At 38.4% G+C, this 13,028-nt stretch overlaps 1 protein-coding gene across 4 annotated transcripts in view; it reads left to right on the forward strand.

The window, feature by feature from the left end:
- Positions 1–13,028, forward strand: part of G3BP2 (GTPase activating protein (SH3 domain) binding protein 2) — a 72,962-nt gene that overhangs the window by 38,585 nt on the left and 21,349 nt on the right. The window contains exon 1 of one of the 4 annotated variants that reach the window (XM_004681205.2): positions 3,102–3,321. The exons of 1 other annotated variant lie outside the window; for it this stretch is intronic. The gene's annotated coding sequence lies outside the window, so the exon portion shown is untranslated. Of the gene's footprint in view, positions 1–3,101; positions 3,322–3,400; positions 3,501–13,028 lie in introns of those variants that run through there. 2 more of the 4 variants (XM_004681206.1, XM_012724237.1) reach the window with 2 other exon arrangements.

Consider the following 13,028-nt stretch of genomic DNA (forward strand, 5'->3'; position numbering starts at 1 on the left):
CTCTTATTGAGTCTCTTATGAGCTATTATTAATTGGATAGTTTGCCTGACAACCCATACATTGCCATTTGGCTTGTATTTTTAAAAGGAATCTACAAAATGCAAAATAACCATAGATTATAGTTAAACCAGCTAGTGATTTATTTAAACAGCATTAAGATAACTGAAATTCTAAGAAGGCCAGATAGTGTAAGGGAAAGTCATACCTAACTAAATTTTAGAGTGTATGAGTGGGATATTTCACGAGATACTGGTAGATCCAATTTACTTACTTGTAGACTTTTGATAAATGTTCACATTCAAGGCCCACTTGGGATAGGAATATGTTGGGAGTGTCAAAGGAAGGACAGAGAAAAAGTGATAAGAGGTGGAAATAATAATAGCTTAAAGACTTGGAAATTTATGTCTTGCTTTTGGAGGTTTTGAGAATATCACTTGAAGGACCTGGTTCCTGTGAGAACAGACCACTGCAGAATAAGAATGGGAGCATCAAGTCCAGTAAAAGGCTATAGCACTAAGTGATGGTGATATGGCAGCAGTAATAATGGATAGCAGTAGTAATGGTGAAAGTATATAATACGGAGTGAATGTTGAAGGTAGAGGGAATAGAATTCATTGATGACTAACAGTATGGTGTGAAAGAAAGTCAAGGATGACTTAAAAGTTCTTGGCTGGGGCCCTCCCTGGTGGCACAGTGGGTTAAAGTGCAGCACTAAGAAGCTAAAGCCACTTCTGCATGAGTTGGATCCCCGTCTGCCCAGGAGGTGATCCACATGGTGCGGCAGACCTCTCCTGACCCTCCCACTGCTCCCCTTAGTAGTGTACTTCGTCAGTGGGCCTGTTCTGCTCCCCACTCCTCTCACTACCCCTGTACCTCTGGCCTGTACCCCAGTTCTGTATGCATAAATAAATAAATCTTAAAAAAAAAAAAGTTCTTGGCTGGAACCACTGAGTGAACACAATCCACACGGGTCTTCTTGCCTAATAGTGTAGTGTATTAGTGGGGGTATTTCATGAAGGTTGTTTGAAGGGCAGGGAGATTATGCTACTGCAGTTATGCTTGTAAGGTGAAAAGGACCTGAGCCCGGACAGAGACTGAGTATGGAGAGACTTTCAAAGGGCAGAGATTTGAGATGTATTTAGGAAGTAAAAATCACTACTTAGCAAAATGGTTTAGGATCTTTTACTAAACTTGAAGATAGTTAAATCTTTTTTCCTCCAGTAACTACACTTACTAGGTTATACTCTAGAGCAGGTTTACTCTGAGGTCTGTTTTTGTACCCCTGTAAAACTTTGTCTCTTACATTTTTTTTTAAAGGATTAAAAATGTGGGTAGGGGATAAACAATAGAGTCCTGTGATCCTCACATGCTAAAATATTTATCTTTTGGTCCTTAACATTGAAAGTTTGCAAACCTGTACTGTAGGCCACTGGTTTGTAATATGTGATTTTGAAGAGCAGCAGCCAAAGCTTCTGGAAACTTGTTAGAAATGCAAATTATCAGGTTAGTGGCCTAAACCAGACTTGCTGAATCAGAAACAGAGCAATTTGTGTTTTAACCAACTCTCCAGGTGATTCTGGTGTAAATTAGAGAAGCTTTTATACTTATGTACCAGAATACATTGTGAAGCTTAGCAGCTTGTATAAGAGCCCAAAACTGGAAACAACTGACATGTCAATCACCAGTAATAAATTGTGACCATTAATACAATGAGGGTATTCTATAGCTGTGGTTAAGAGCACAGAGAGTAGGTTGACTGTTTAACTCCCAGTTCCATGAAATAGTAGCTGTGTGACCTTGGGCAAATGACTGCACCTCTTAAATGCAGTCTTTTCATCTGTAAAATGGGCATGAAAATAATAACTACTTTAAGGTTATTCTGAGGCTTAAACAATTACATAGGTGGAACGCCTATTACTTAAGTACTAGATTTAAAGGGCAATGGGCATTTTAGGCATGATGATGCTTATAGGAAAAGCACGTCCAACTTCATTTAATAAAAGCACTAGTTTACACATGTATTTTGTGTATAACAAAATGAGAATTACTACATGTTTATACTGTTATGTATCTTTTACTTAAAAATATTTTTACACAAGTAACCAAAGGTAAAATTGTAGATTAAGATGGCTCATATGTTGGCATTGTTTTCACTTGTGAAAAATATCTTGTTCCAGGATAGTGAAAATTGATGAAACTTGTGTACCCCTATTATGTCGGCTACATGGGCAGTCAATAAATGTATGTTTTCCTAATTGCCCTTCTTTCACCATTTCCTCACCTTTACCTCCTCAAATTCCCCTGTCTTGATGGTCTCTGAGAAACATTGGCAGAACTAAGTTGCAAAGTGGCTCTAGAAGATTTGGCTTTTTCAACATGAATCAAGGTCAAGTCTGGGTCTAGACCTAGCGTAGGGCTATAATCCTAGTATCTTCTGGGATTTCAGCCATTCATCCTTAGTATGTAAAATGCCTAGTGTAAATAGTGCCAAACACAGGGCACACAGAGATTATTTTTCCCTCTGGAGTCTGTCATATTTTTTTCCATACCCCAGGACCTAGCATCTAGTAGGCCCTGTAATGTATATTGCTTCGAGCTGTTACAATAAATTTGACTTCCCAGTCACGCTTAAAACCTCCATTTCCTAGGGTGGTTAAAAAATATATATAGGTGCATTTAGGGTACAAACAATTGAAACCACTGGCTGCATTTTATGCTTCAACCTGCAGGCAACCTAGTTCAGAGAGGGAAAGTAATAAGTTAACATTCTCAAAAGGGGCCGAAAAAACTCGTTTCCAATTGCGAACCGGTTCCTGCCCCGGCACGATCTCGAAGGACAGTGAGGCCCGAGCCTGGGGCAGGAGAAAAGCAGCCTCCTTGTGACGTCAAATCAGCGGACTCTCGTCTCGGCTTTAGGCCGGTTCCGGTTCCTCGGCTTTCCGGGCGCCAGTATGAGAGCGCGGAGCGTTCTGCGCGTGCTCCGCAGAGGGACGCGAGAAGGTTGGCTCCAGCTCGCGAAGGAGATGCCTGATTGGCTGGCGCCGTGCTGGGGGGTTCCCCAGTCCTTTCGGCAGGGGTAAAACAATAAGAGGGGGCGGCGGCAAAGGGGGCGGGACGTCCGTGTTCCCTGTCGCTCGCCGCAGCGCTTGGCGCCCGGGAAGAAGTGGTTGTAAGGAAAACGAGCTCGCGACTTTCCAGCTTCCGAGACTTAAGGTTTGTTGGAGGGAGGAGGCGGCGAACGAGAAGTATCCGCTGCGGCCGGACTCGGCGACCCTCCTGCTGACCTCCGCGCGACGTACCCGCCGCCGCTGTTGGTTGGAGGTGTGTACGGGGGCCGGGAAGCAGCCTGGTGTGGTGGTCGGAAGGGGACATTCCTTTCGCGAGGCAACCGTCCTGTGCGTGAGCCACGGTGCCGGAGGTGTAGCGGCTGAGAGACTTTGTTCTTGCCGGCCGTCTACGCTGCTGTGTGTGCGGGCGAGAAGCCGAGCCTTTCCTCTCAGGTGTGGGATAGAGGCCGCGTGGGGAGGGAGGTGACCGGCGCGTGTCTTGCGATCGGAGGGCCTGGGCACAGGTGGGGCCAGGCTTTTGGGGGATGAGGTAGCGAACTGGAAAAGGAGAAGCTGCCGTGCTCTAGGAGCGCTGAAGGAGGTTCAATGTGGGAAGTGGGGAGTGGGCCTTCTGGCGAGGATGTTTTACAGTGGCGGGCCCATCAACCTTGTCTCCGACTCATCTGCGGCTTATTCCTGGTCCCCCGGAGCTGGGAGGCCGTCGCCGCCCCACCCGTGGGGGAGGGGAAAGAGCCTGTGTCGGTGGAAGCAGAAGCGACGCAGATGCGAAAGTAGCGGCCTCCGGGCACCATTTCTGTGCACCGCGACAGAACCCGGGTTTGAAGGCAGCCGCCACTTTGCTTGCTCAGTATCTAGTTAGTGTTCCATGGTCTTCACCCCGTCGGGTTTATCTCCAAACATGTTCACAAATCCGGGCTGTATGTAACCTGTCTTCTTGGTGCCCATTTTTATGCAGAACGATCTCCTGTTGACCCAGAAAATAGAAAAGATGTTTGAGTGCTTTAGGGAAGGGGTTTCTTCACCCTGAGGAGGTAGCAAGGAGGGTCGGGGTGAGAGGCAACTTAAGCGTCTCTAGAATGTGTTGATTTTTGCCTGTGGAATCTGATAGAATTTTACCTGCGTCTCTCAGAGATTTCTTAAGATGGCCCTGTACCGCGTTGGGGCGAATATAGATTTGCCTCTACAGTTTTCCGCATAGATCATTTTTACCCTCAAGGTATAACTAATTTCTTAACATTATTTTGGAGGGAGATGCCCTTCTCTAACATCGACAGCAACAAGAAACAAAAGCACCCAAGCCGGAATAATACTGAAGTTCCTCCTTTACCCGCAGTATGATCGTTGTGATTTTAACTTGTGTTAAATTCTGGCTTTTACGTTCAAGTCTCCATATTTCGTGCTAGTCTTCCAAATATTAGCATTCCATGTACCTGGGTCTGTGAACCATTAACTTAAATTAGGGATCCCACTGAGCTTTGAGGGGAAGAAGATGAGAATTTCTTCCCCAGCTCCATATTTGGCAGTTAATGTAGCCTTAGGCAAGTGAACAAAGTTTCTAAGTAAACATTTGGCTCTGTTAATATCTAGTGGTCCTTTTGATGTCCAGAATTCCAGGTTTCACGGGCAGAGGTGGGGTGTAGGGACTGCATCGCTTTTGCTCTGCAGCATTTGTCTCTGGGGTTCTTTTCCCCTTACTTTCTCTCTCAGGTAGAATAGCTTTCAAATTAGAGAAAATCGTGGACTTAAAAAAAATAGACGCTACGATCAGTTTGTACTTCTTAGAACTAAATATGTTGATATTAGTATACCATTTTCTTAAATTTTTAGGATTAACTATGTGTCTCCTTGTGCTATAATTTAATCTCTGGGGGTTGATTTGGAAAAGACTATGAAGGAATTGTAGGGAAGATAAAGGCTGCATTTGGATTGTTTACTGCCTCAGAGCTGTTTTGGTTCAAGGTGTTTAATATTGTGGGTAGAAATATTAATCAAAGGTAAATAAGTATTAGGAGTGGAGAGAAGCGAAACTTATGGCATAGGTGGATATATAGGGATCAGAAGCAGATGAAGAAAATAAGTTTTTGATAATTTTAATGTTGAATTGAGAGTTCATTTAACCTTGAAGAGTTGACTTGTCAACTCAAAGTTGACTAGTACTGGTACCTTCGGTGGCAGAAAATATTAATTATCCATTTTTTATTTAGGACCTAACAAAAAAGAAAACTTTAATTCCAGTTTTTTGTATTTGTAAATACTGACAGTTTCTTTGGATTCTAGAATCGTGTTTTCTTACCCTGAAGGATTATCAAGATTGAAAACTATTTCTAGGTTGCTTTTTAAAAATACTTACCCACAAATGCTCCTGTGGTATGAAGTTTGGGTTAACCCCAGGTGTTTTAAGGATGGTTTATATAGATACAAACTTAAAGGTGGTTTGAATTTAATTAGCTACAAACCTGACTTAAGTTACTATTTACTGATAAACACTTGCTTAAGAACTTATAGAAAAAAACTGGTTCTTTTCCCAGCACTCTGACATGGCCTCAGAAACAGTAGAATAAGATTCTTGACTGCTGTTCCTCAGCTTATTTTTAATTTTAATTTGTATATGTTATCCTATTTTGATAAGTCAAAATAGCTATGTTGGGATTGAACTACTTATTATGTTACTGACCTTTACTTTATAAGGTTCACCCCAAAGTGTCAAATAAACTAACTGTTGGATTAAAGAAAATTTTTTTTTATATTCTTCAAATGGCTGGTCTTTAAGAGGTGTGATGAAAGCATCACTAGAGAGGCAGGAGACCTGGTTTCAAATCCTCTCTCACAAATACTTAACTGAGGGACTTTGAAATCCTTTCTTCTGGCTTTCCAAACATCTGTTTCCTTTTCTGTAAATGAAGCTATAGCCTGGCTATAGCCTCTCTTTCAAGGAGATCAAGGAATGTGTAGGTAAGATACTTGTTGACCTTTCAAGCATATTATAAATGTATGCTTTCATTTTTGTGGGATGGCATTTCCTTTTCTAATGCATGGTCACTTTTAATAGCTTCTGAACTTCAAAAGTTGCCTCATTAATTTGGGGACCTGAAGGAAAATAAGACTTAATTCACATCTACCTGTTATCGTTTATTTCTGTCCTTTAAATCTTGTTTGTGACACTTTCATCATGCCAGGACAGATTGAAAGTGTCTCTGTTCCAAGAAGATTTGCAATTCTGTTTTTGATTGGTAAAGTCATTTTAAACAAAGATCATCTGGAATTTAGAAAGTTCTGCTTTTAACATAAGGTTAGCAGTAGAGAATGGGTATTACCACTGGTCAGTGAGAAAGTTGAACCTGACTTGTGCCAGCCCAACTATGAGTGAGGGGCTCAATAGGGAAAGGGAATATGTGTCCAATAATAGATACGCTGTGTCCTTCATAGATATGACCTTGGTAACAATTGCAGTCCAGCAAAGAGAACTGCATCCTGTTGCTAGAGATCTTTTTATAAGAAGCAAAATATAGTATAGTGCTGAAAAATTAATTTTACAGATTTTTTCTAAATGTCATTTTCTTTAGTTTTTCTTTTTAAAGTTTTCAGTCAATTATTAAGTGAATAGTATATACAGGGATATCAATAAAAGGAAATTAATACAGGCCTCCCTGGTCACACAAAGGGTTGTCTCAGTACTGTGAAGCTACTTGCAGTCTCTGAAGCATGAGTTGCAGTCCCCAGCCTGGGAGCTAATCCACATGGTACAGCAAACCTCTCCTGTCTTGCCCACTGCTCCCCACTCTGTCTCTGGTGAATCCTCACACCTCTGGTCTACATGTACCCAACTATTGTGTGCATAAATCAATAAATCTTACAAACTACAATTTGGGGGTGGGGGGGGCAGTCTGTAAGTCAGGAACAAAATATACATGAGAAGAATGTTTGATTTTGACTAATAATGCATTCCTTGTCATGTTAGTTAAAACTATAGTCTAACTTTGATACTTTTTTTTTTTTTTAAAGCAACAGCATTCTAGAACACTTTCTTAAGCTTTAAGATTCATCTGTTTGCATGCATGGCTTTGATTCAACAGATACATGTATCTTGTTATTCTCTTAATATCTTGAATAGCATGTACTGGCCAGCAGTACTCTGAAGTTTTAAAACTACTAACCTTTGAATAAAATCATTTGTGAGTTTTTAATAAATTGACATGAAAGTACAATCACTCCCAGCCCCAGGAACAAAGAGCTTATAATTGTTAAAGTGTAGAACTCAAGTCTACCTTTCTACTGTAAAGAACACTTCTAACATTTCATGTTAGTACAATAAATGCTCCGGGATAATCTTTTAATATATTCTTGCAAATATTATATTGTTAAATATCAATAACAAAGACAAAACAAAAAAGAAAAAGTTAACTTCAAAATTTCAAGCTAAAATATGTAGATTGTCATAGTATTTTTGAAATTATATAATCATTATATACTTTTCAAATAATGTCTGCTTACTAAAACAACAGTTAAGGACTTCAGACATGAACTGCGAGTACACTATTGAGGTCCATTTTTCTAAATATTCATACTACAATGTAATTACTCCACAGAAGATGATGACATTACTTAGGAACATAAGTACTAAGTAGTGCTAATTTTTACATTGTAGGGCACTTTTACTCAGCATGTAATGAAAACATGGTTAAATAATCAAAACATTGGAAGTAGACAACAATTTTTAAAATTTTCTTAAAAAGATAATATTATATGATGGTCTTAATTTTGGCCATTTTCTCCAAGCATTGAAATAGCCACCATAGTGACCTAAAATTTCATGTCTAAAATTTGCAAAAATGCTGGAGCAAAGATGCTGTAATTTTCATCACCTATTATAGCTGGTGGTCAGGACACTCCAGTCTCCTCCACTCATGAATTTTTGATTGTGTGTTTTGATTAATCTGTACATATATTCCGTGGTAGTGGTTGCAGCCTGGTGTTTGGAGTTAACAGTTATAATCATATTTTGCAATTACCTATAGATCTAAACATTTTATCGTTGTATGAATAATGCAGCCATTCCTTTAATAAGAATTAGGTAATTTCAGGATCACAGAAATATGAAAGAAAGTTGAGGGTCCTCCTTGGTGGTACAACAGATTAAAGTGCAACCCTATGACCTATCAGCAGCCCAAGTTCAATCCCTGGCCAGGAGGTGACCCACATGGTGAGGCAGATCTCTCCTGACCCGCCCGCCACTCCCCTCAGCAGTGTACTTCATTGATCTACCTGTTTTCTCTGCTCTGTCCCTGGTGAATCCTCTCACTCCCCAACCCTGCACTGCTGGTCTGTAACCCAGTTCTATATGTATAAATACATATTTTTTTTTTTAAAAAAAGGAAAGTTGAATTAAAAATTTGGCATAGATTACCTTGTCTTGTCTATTGTAATATGCTCTAGTAATTATTTTGCTGTGATAGAGCTATAAATTAGTTAATATCAGATTAGTAATCAGGTTACCAGAAAAAGTAGTACTATTATCAGACGAGCTTGATGTTGAATGTTTACTTTTTCCTGTGGTTTGTTTTTTGTTTTTTTGTTTTTTTGTTTTTTTGGTTCAGGTGTTTATAAAATTACCTCATAAAATTTGGAGTGTGGCCTTAGAATATATGCAGTAAGTTTTTTTTATTACTCCTATGTATAACTGTTTGTGAAAAATTACAGCATAGTATACTTACTAGTGTCTCCTTTCTCAGCATCCTTAATTCTATGTCTTCAGTTAGTTGGTACTGGAACTCAACAATAAATGTGGCACTGATGTAGCACTATGCCAGAGATTAGTTTTCTGTTTTACTAGTAATGCTAAATGAATTTTCACAGGTTGGCCTTTATCCTAGAGTCATTTTCTAACCAATAACATGTATATAAAAGTAAATGAGAGCATTTAAGTATGGTTTAAAAATTGCAAAATTAATATATACTCTGAAATATTCAAAACCATATAGTGTTATATTAATGGCATTAAGAATTGGTATGTAATTTTTTTTCTTCCACTAAGTCCAAATCATGTATATTGTATATTTCTTTTTTGTTTCATGCCTTTCCCCAAGCTTAATTTGGTCATAATCTTGTTTTTTTGTGGAAAGTATTTTTTGTTTACATTTTTTGTTACATTCCCTCTAACTGCATAATTTTTGTGTTTTGGAGTTGTACCATAGTTTATTAAATCATTTTTTTCTTGATGACCATTTAAACTTTTGACATTTTTCTTTTGTGTAAATGGGCAACCTTGAATATACATCTTTGTGCAGTTATACAGGTGGTTTCTTTGTGATGTATCTTACAAGTGGGATTGCTGGTTCAATTATTTTTTAATTAATTTGATTAAAACTGAGTTTAGTTCCCAAAATGTTGTGCCAATTTTCCCATCAACATTTGATTTTATCAAATACTTTTTGGGTTTTTTTCACTTATGTTAACCTCATAGTTAAAAGATTGTCCCTTTTTTGGAAACTCTTGAATGTTGTTGATTTCAGAGTACAGTATTTCTCTATGTGTGATATGTGGTAGATTCTTCATAAGTATGAAAGATTGGCATAGTGAAGATAATTGTATTGTAAATTTTAAAAATTGAAGCGAAATTTACAGAGTACCAATAGATCTAAACATGTGTAGTTTTATGATTTGAACAGAGTATACATTCATGAAACCACCACCATAAAGTCAAAATATCAGATAGATCCATTACCTCAGAAGTTCTCTCATGCTTCTTTATAGTCATTTCCTTTTTTCTTGCTGTCCCTGCTCCGATTTAACCACGATAGCTTTGCATTATGTATAGTGAATAACTTCATAGTATTAACTTAATTAGCCTTAAAATTTTTTTTTGAAACTCATCCATGGTGCTGCATATATCTAAAAAAATGTTTTTAGTCTCTGAGTAGTATATATGGATTTACCAGAATTTGTTCATACATTCATCCCTAGTCGTTGTTTCTAGTTTTTGAGTAGTTAGCAATAAAGCTGCTGTAAACAACATACAGGTCTTTGTGGGCATATGTTTCACTTCTTTTGGGTAAACATGTAGAAGTGAATTGAAGCAGGGTAATGTGGGATGTTTAACTACCATGCTGTTTCCAACCTAGTGAACATGTATTTTTAGAGTTTAGTATTAGCCATAATTACAAGTATTTAGTGACTGTCATGAATTTAATTTGCATTTTCCTAATGAGGAATGATGCAGAGATGATTTGCCACCCTTATGTGTATGTCTTATTGTATTCAAATTTTTGCCAATTTAATTTTTTTAAGATTTTTTTTTTTTAAATGTGCATACAAGAACTAGGGTGTAGGTCAGAGGTGCAGGGGGTAAGAGGATTCACCAGAGATAGAGTAGGGGGCAGAACAGGTGGATCTACTGAAATACTCTGCTGAGGGGAGCAGTGGAGGGGATAGAAGAGCTGTCTGCTGCACCATAATTGGGTTAGCTCCATATGTGGGTTAGCTCCCTGGCCAGGATCTAACACAGGCCATAACACTGAGACTTAACACCCCCTTACGCCACCAGGAAGGCCTTCTTTGACCATTTTAAAATTGTGTTTCCACCCTGTTTTCTTTTAGAAACCTAGTTTCATGTTTAAATTCAGGTCTGTGGTCCATTTTTAGGTAATATTTGTATGATGCAAGGTATAGATCAGACTTTTTTTTTAAGATTTATTGATTTATGCATACAAGAACTGGGGTGCAGACCAGAGATGTGGGGAGGGGAGTGAGAGGGTTCACCAGAGACAGACTGGGGAGTAGAACTGGCAGGTTGACTAAATACACTGTTGTGTATTCCCACTGTGTGGGAGCATTGGGCTGGTCAGGAGAGGTCTGCTGCTCATTGACTGGGGATTGAACTCATACTGCAGTGACTGCTGATAGCTTCATAGTGCTGAGACTTAACCCCTTGTATCACCAAGGGAGGCCCCCAAACTTTGTTTTTAACAGGTTGAGGTCAAGTTGTTCCAACCTTTGGAGGTATATTAACCATATATGTGTGGGCTTATTGTAATATGAATTTTATAGCTACTTCTAAAATTTCTTAAGATTTTTTTGTGCTAAAACTGCTGTACTTGATTTGTTTGGCCTCAATCTAATCTACTAATCTTAAAACTAAATTCTAATTTGATATTGCAAGAGTAGTGTATATTCATGTAAATGAGTGTGTAAACCTAGATATGTTTATATATAAGTAGTGAAGTAGATCTTTAAAAACATTCTAAAGTTGCATGGTTAATGATTTTAATTGATTCATTTATTTATTAGAATTCCCCCCTTGCAGTTCTGTTATTAACTATTACTTTATTTTAGTAGGTTGTTTCTCTAAGAAGTCTTTCATATCAGAGGTTTATTGAACAAATTTTTAAATTTTTATTTTGTGTATTTATGCATACAAGACTGGGGTGTAGGCCAGCTCTTCAGAGATGAAGACATGGGGAGGGAGAGGATTCACTAGAGACAGACGGGGAGCAGAACAGGCAGATTGGCTGTAATATATTGTTGAGGGACAGCTGGCTAGACAGGAAAGGTCTGGGGATTGAACCAGTGCTACAGTCACTGTGGATAGCTTTTTAGTGCTGAAACAACCCCTTGCACCACTAAGGAGGCCTCTGAACAAATCACTTTTAATCTTGTTTTGTACAAAGTGATGGTAGGTACTACAAAGAATGTTTCTTGAGCATCAAGTGGAAGCCTAACACTTAGAGGCTTACCCTCAGCATTAGCATAGAGAAGTTTCAGAACCAGAAAGGGGTTTTCTAGGCACACAGACATATACTACTGGAACTTGGTGCATAGTAAAGATTTTTTGTGAAGCTTTAAATCTCTTCTCTAAAGAAGAGATTTGTAATATGAAAGGAAGAAATTATCCAGTCTGCCTGAAGGACCTAGCTAGACAAGCCAGGTAGAACTGGAATAAGCCCTTCAGTAGATGTTTGCAGTGTGGATAGAGAAAGGATTTGATGGTATAATGTTTTAGGATATAGTTACACACTAAAGATTTTCTCTTAATTTTGAGCTTGGAATATTAACTTTCCCAATTTCTACATGTCCAGTTTCTGCTTCTGTTTTAATTCAAGTGATATGTTCTTTGTGATAGGACCATTGGAGTTACCACATTAAATAATTTTTTTCTAGGAATCTGCCTCTCATAGGGCTTTAAATTTCTTCTCAATTGCTAATTGTGTCTGTCAAGTTCACCGTTGTTTTTCTTTGAAGGTTTCTTCTGGTCCATACATGTATGTAGGCATTCAATAGCTATTGAATGTATTTGTGATGTCCCAACTATCTACATAACTTGGATCAAATGAAGTAAACTAGGGCCAAAAGAACGAAAATTGCAGAACAGAGATTTAGTGGTAGTGAGTGGTATAGTATTCTCAGAGTGCAGATTTGTTGAAGAGGTAATATGTAAATAATTGAGATGAATCTGAAATGTTGGTTAGGTCACCAAATGTCAAACTTTCTGTAGGGGGCCTTTAACTTCAAACTGAATGCAGGTGTTTGGATTTTATTGTATATTCACTGTGGAGATGAGATACAAATTTATGTAGATTTGAGAACTGAAGGTCTTAGACCACCTGAAATTGCCAGGTTAGAAGATAGACTCTTAAGTATTTCTGTATTTGGATGAGAAAAAGTTGCCTCATAAAAATACAGAAGAGTTAGGAGTGGTCAACAGTGATAATGCAGAAAGGTAAGAGTACTCAGGAGAGTACTTCCCCCCAAAAAAATCATTTAAGGGACAGTTCACATTACAGTGTTTGAGCGGGAAATAGAGAAGAGGATTAGAAATAGGAAAGAGAGAAATGTACTGTGAGAAATTTAAGGTAGAATATGATTTAGAAAGTGCCTTGATAGACTCCCAAGAAAACTGATAATTATTAAGGAACAGGGAAGATTTTCAGGGGACAATATTTTAACTGGACCCAAATGAACACATAG

This window comes from Condylura cristata, unplaced genomic scaffold, assembly GCF_000260355.1.
Source record: "Condylura cristata isolate star-nosed mole 26May11 unplaced genomic scaffold, ConCri1.0 scaffold00012, whole genome shotgun sequence".
Lineage (NCBI taxonomy): Eukaryota > Metazoa > Chordata > Mammalia > Eulipotyphla > Talpidae > Condylura > Condylura cristata.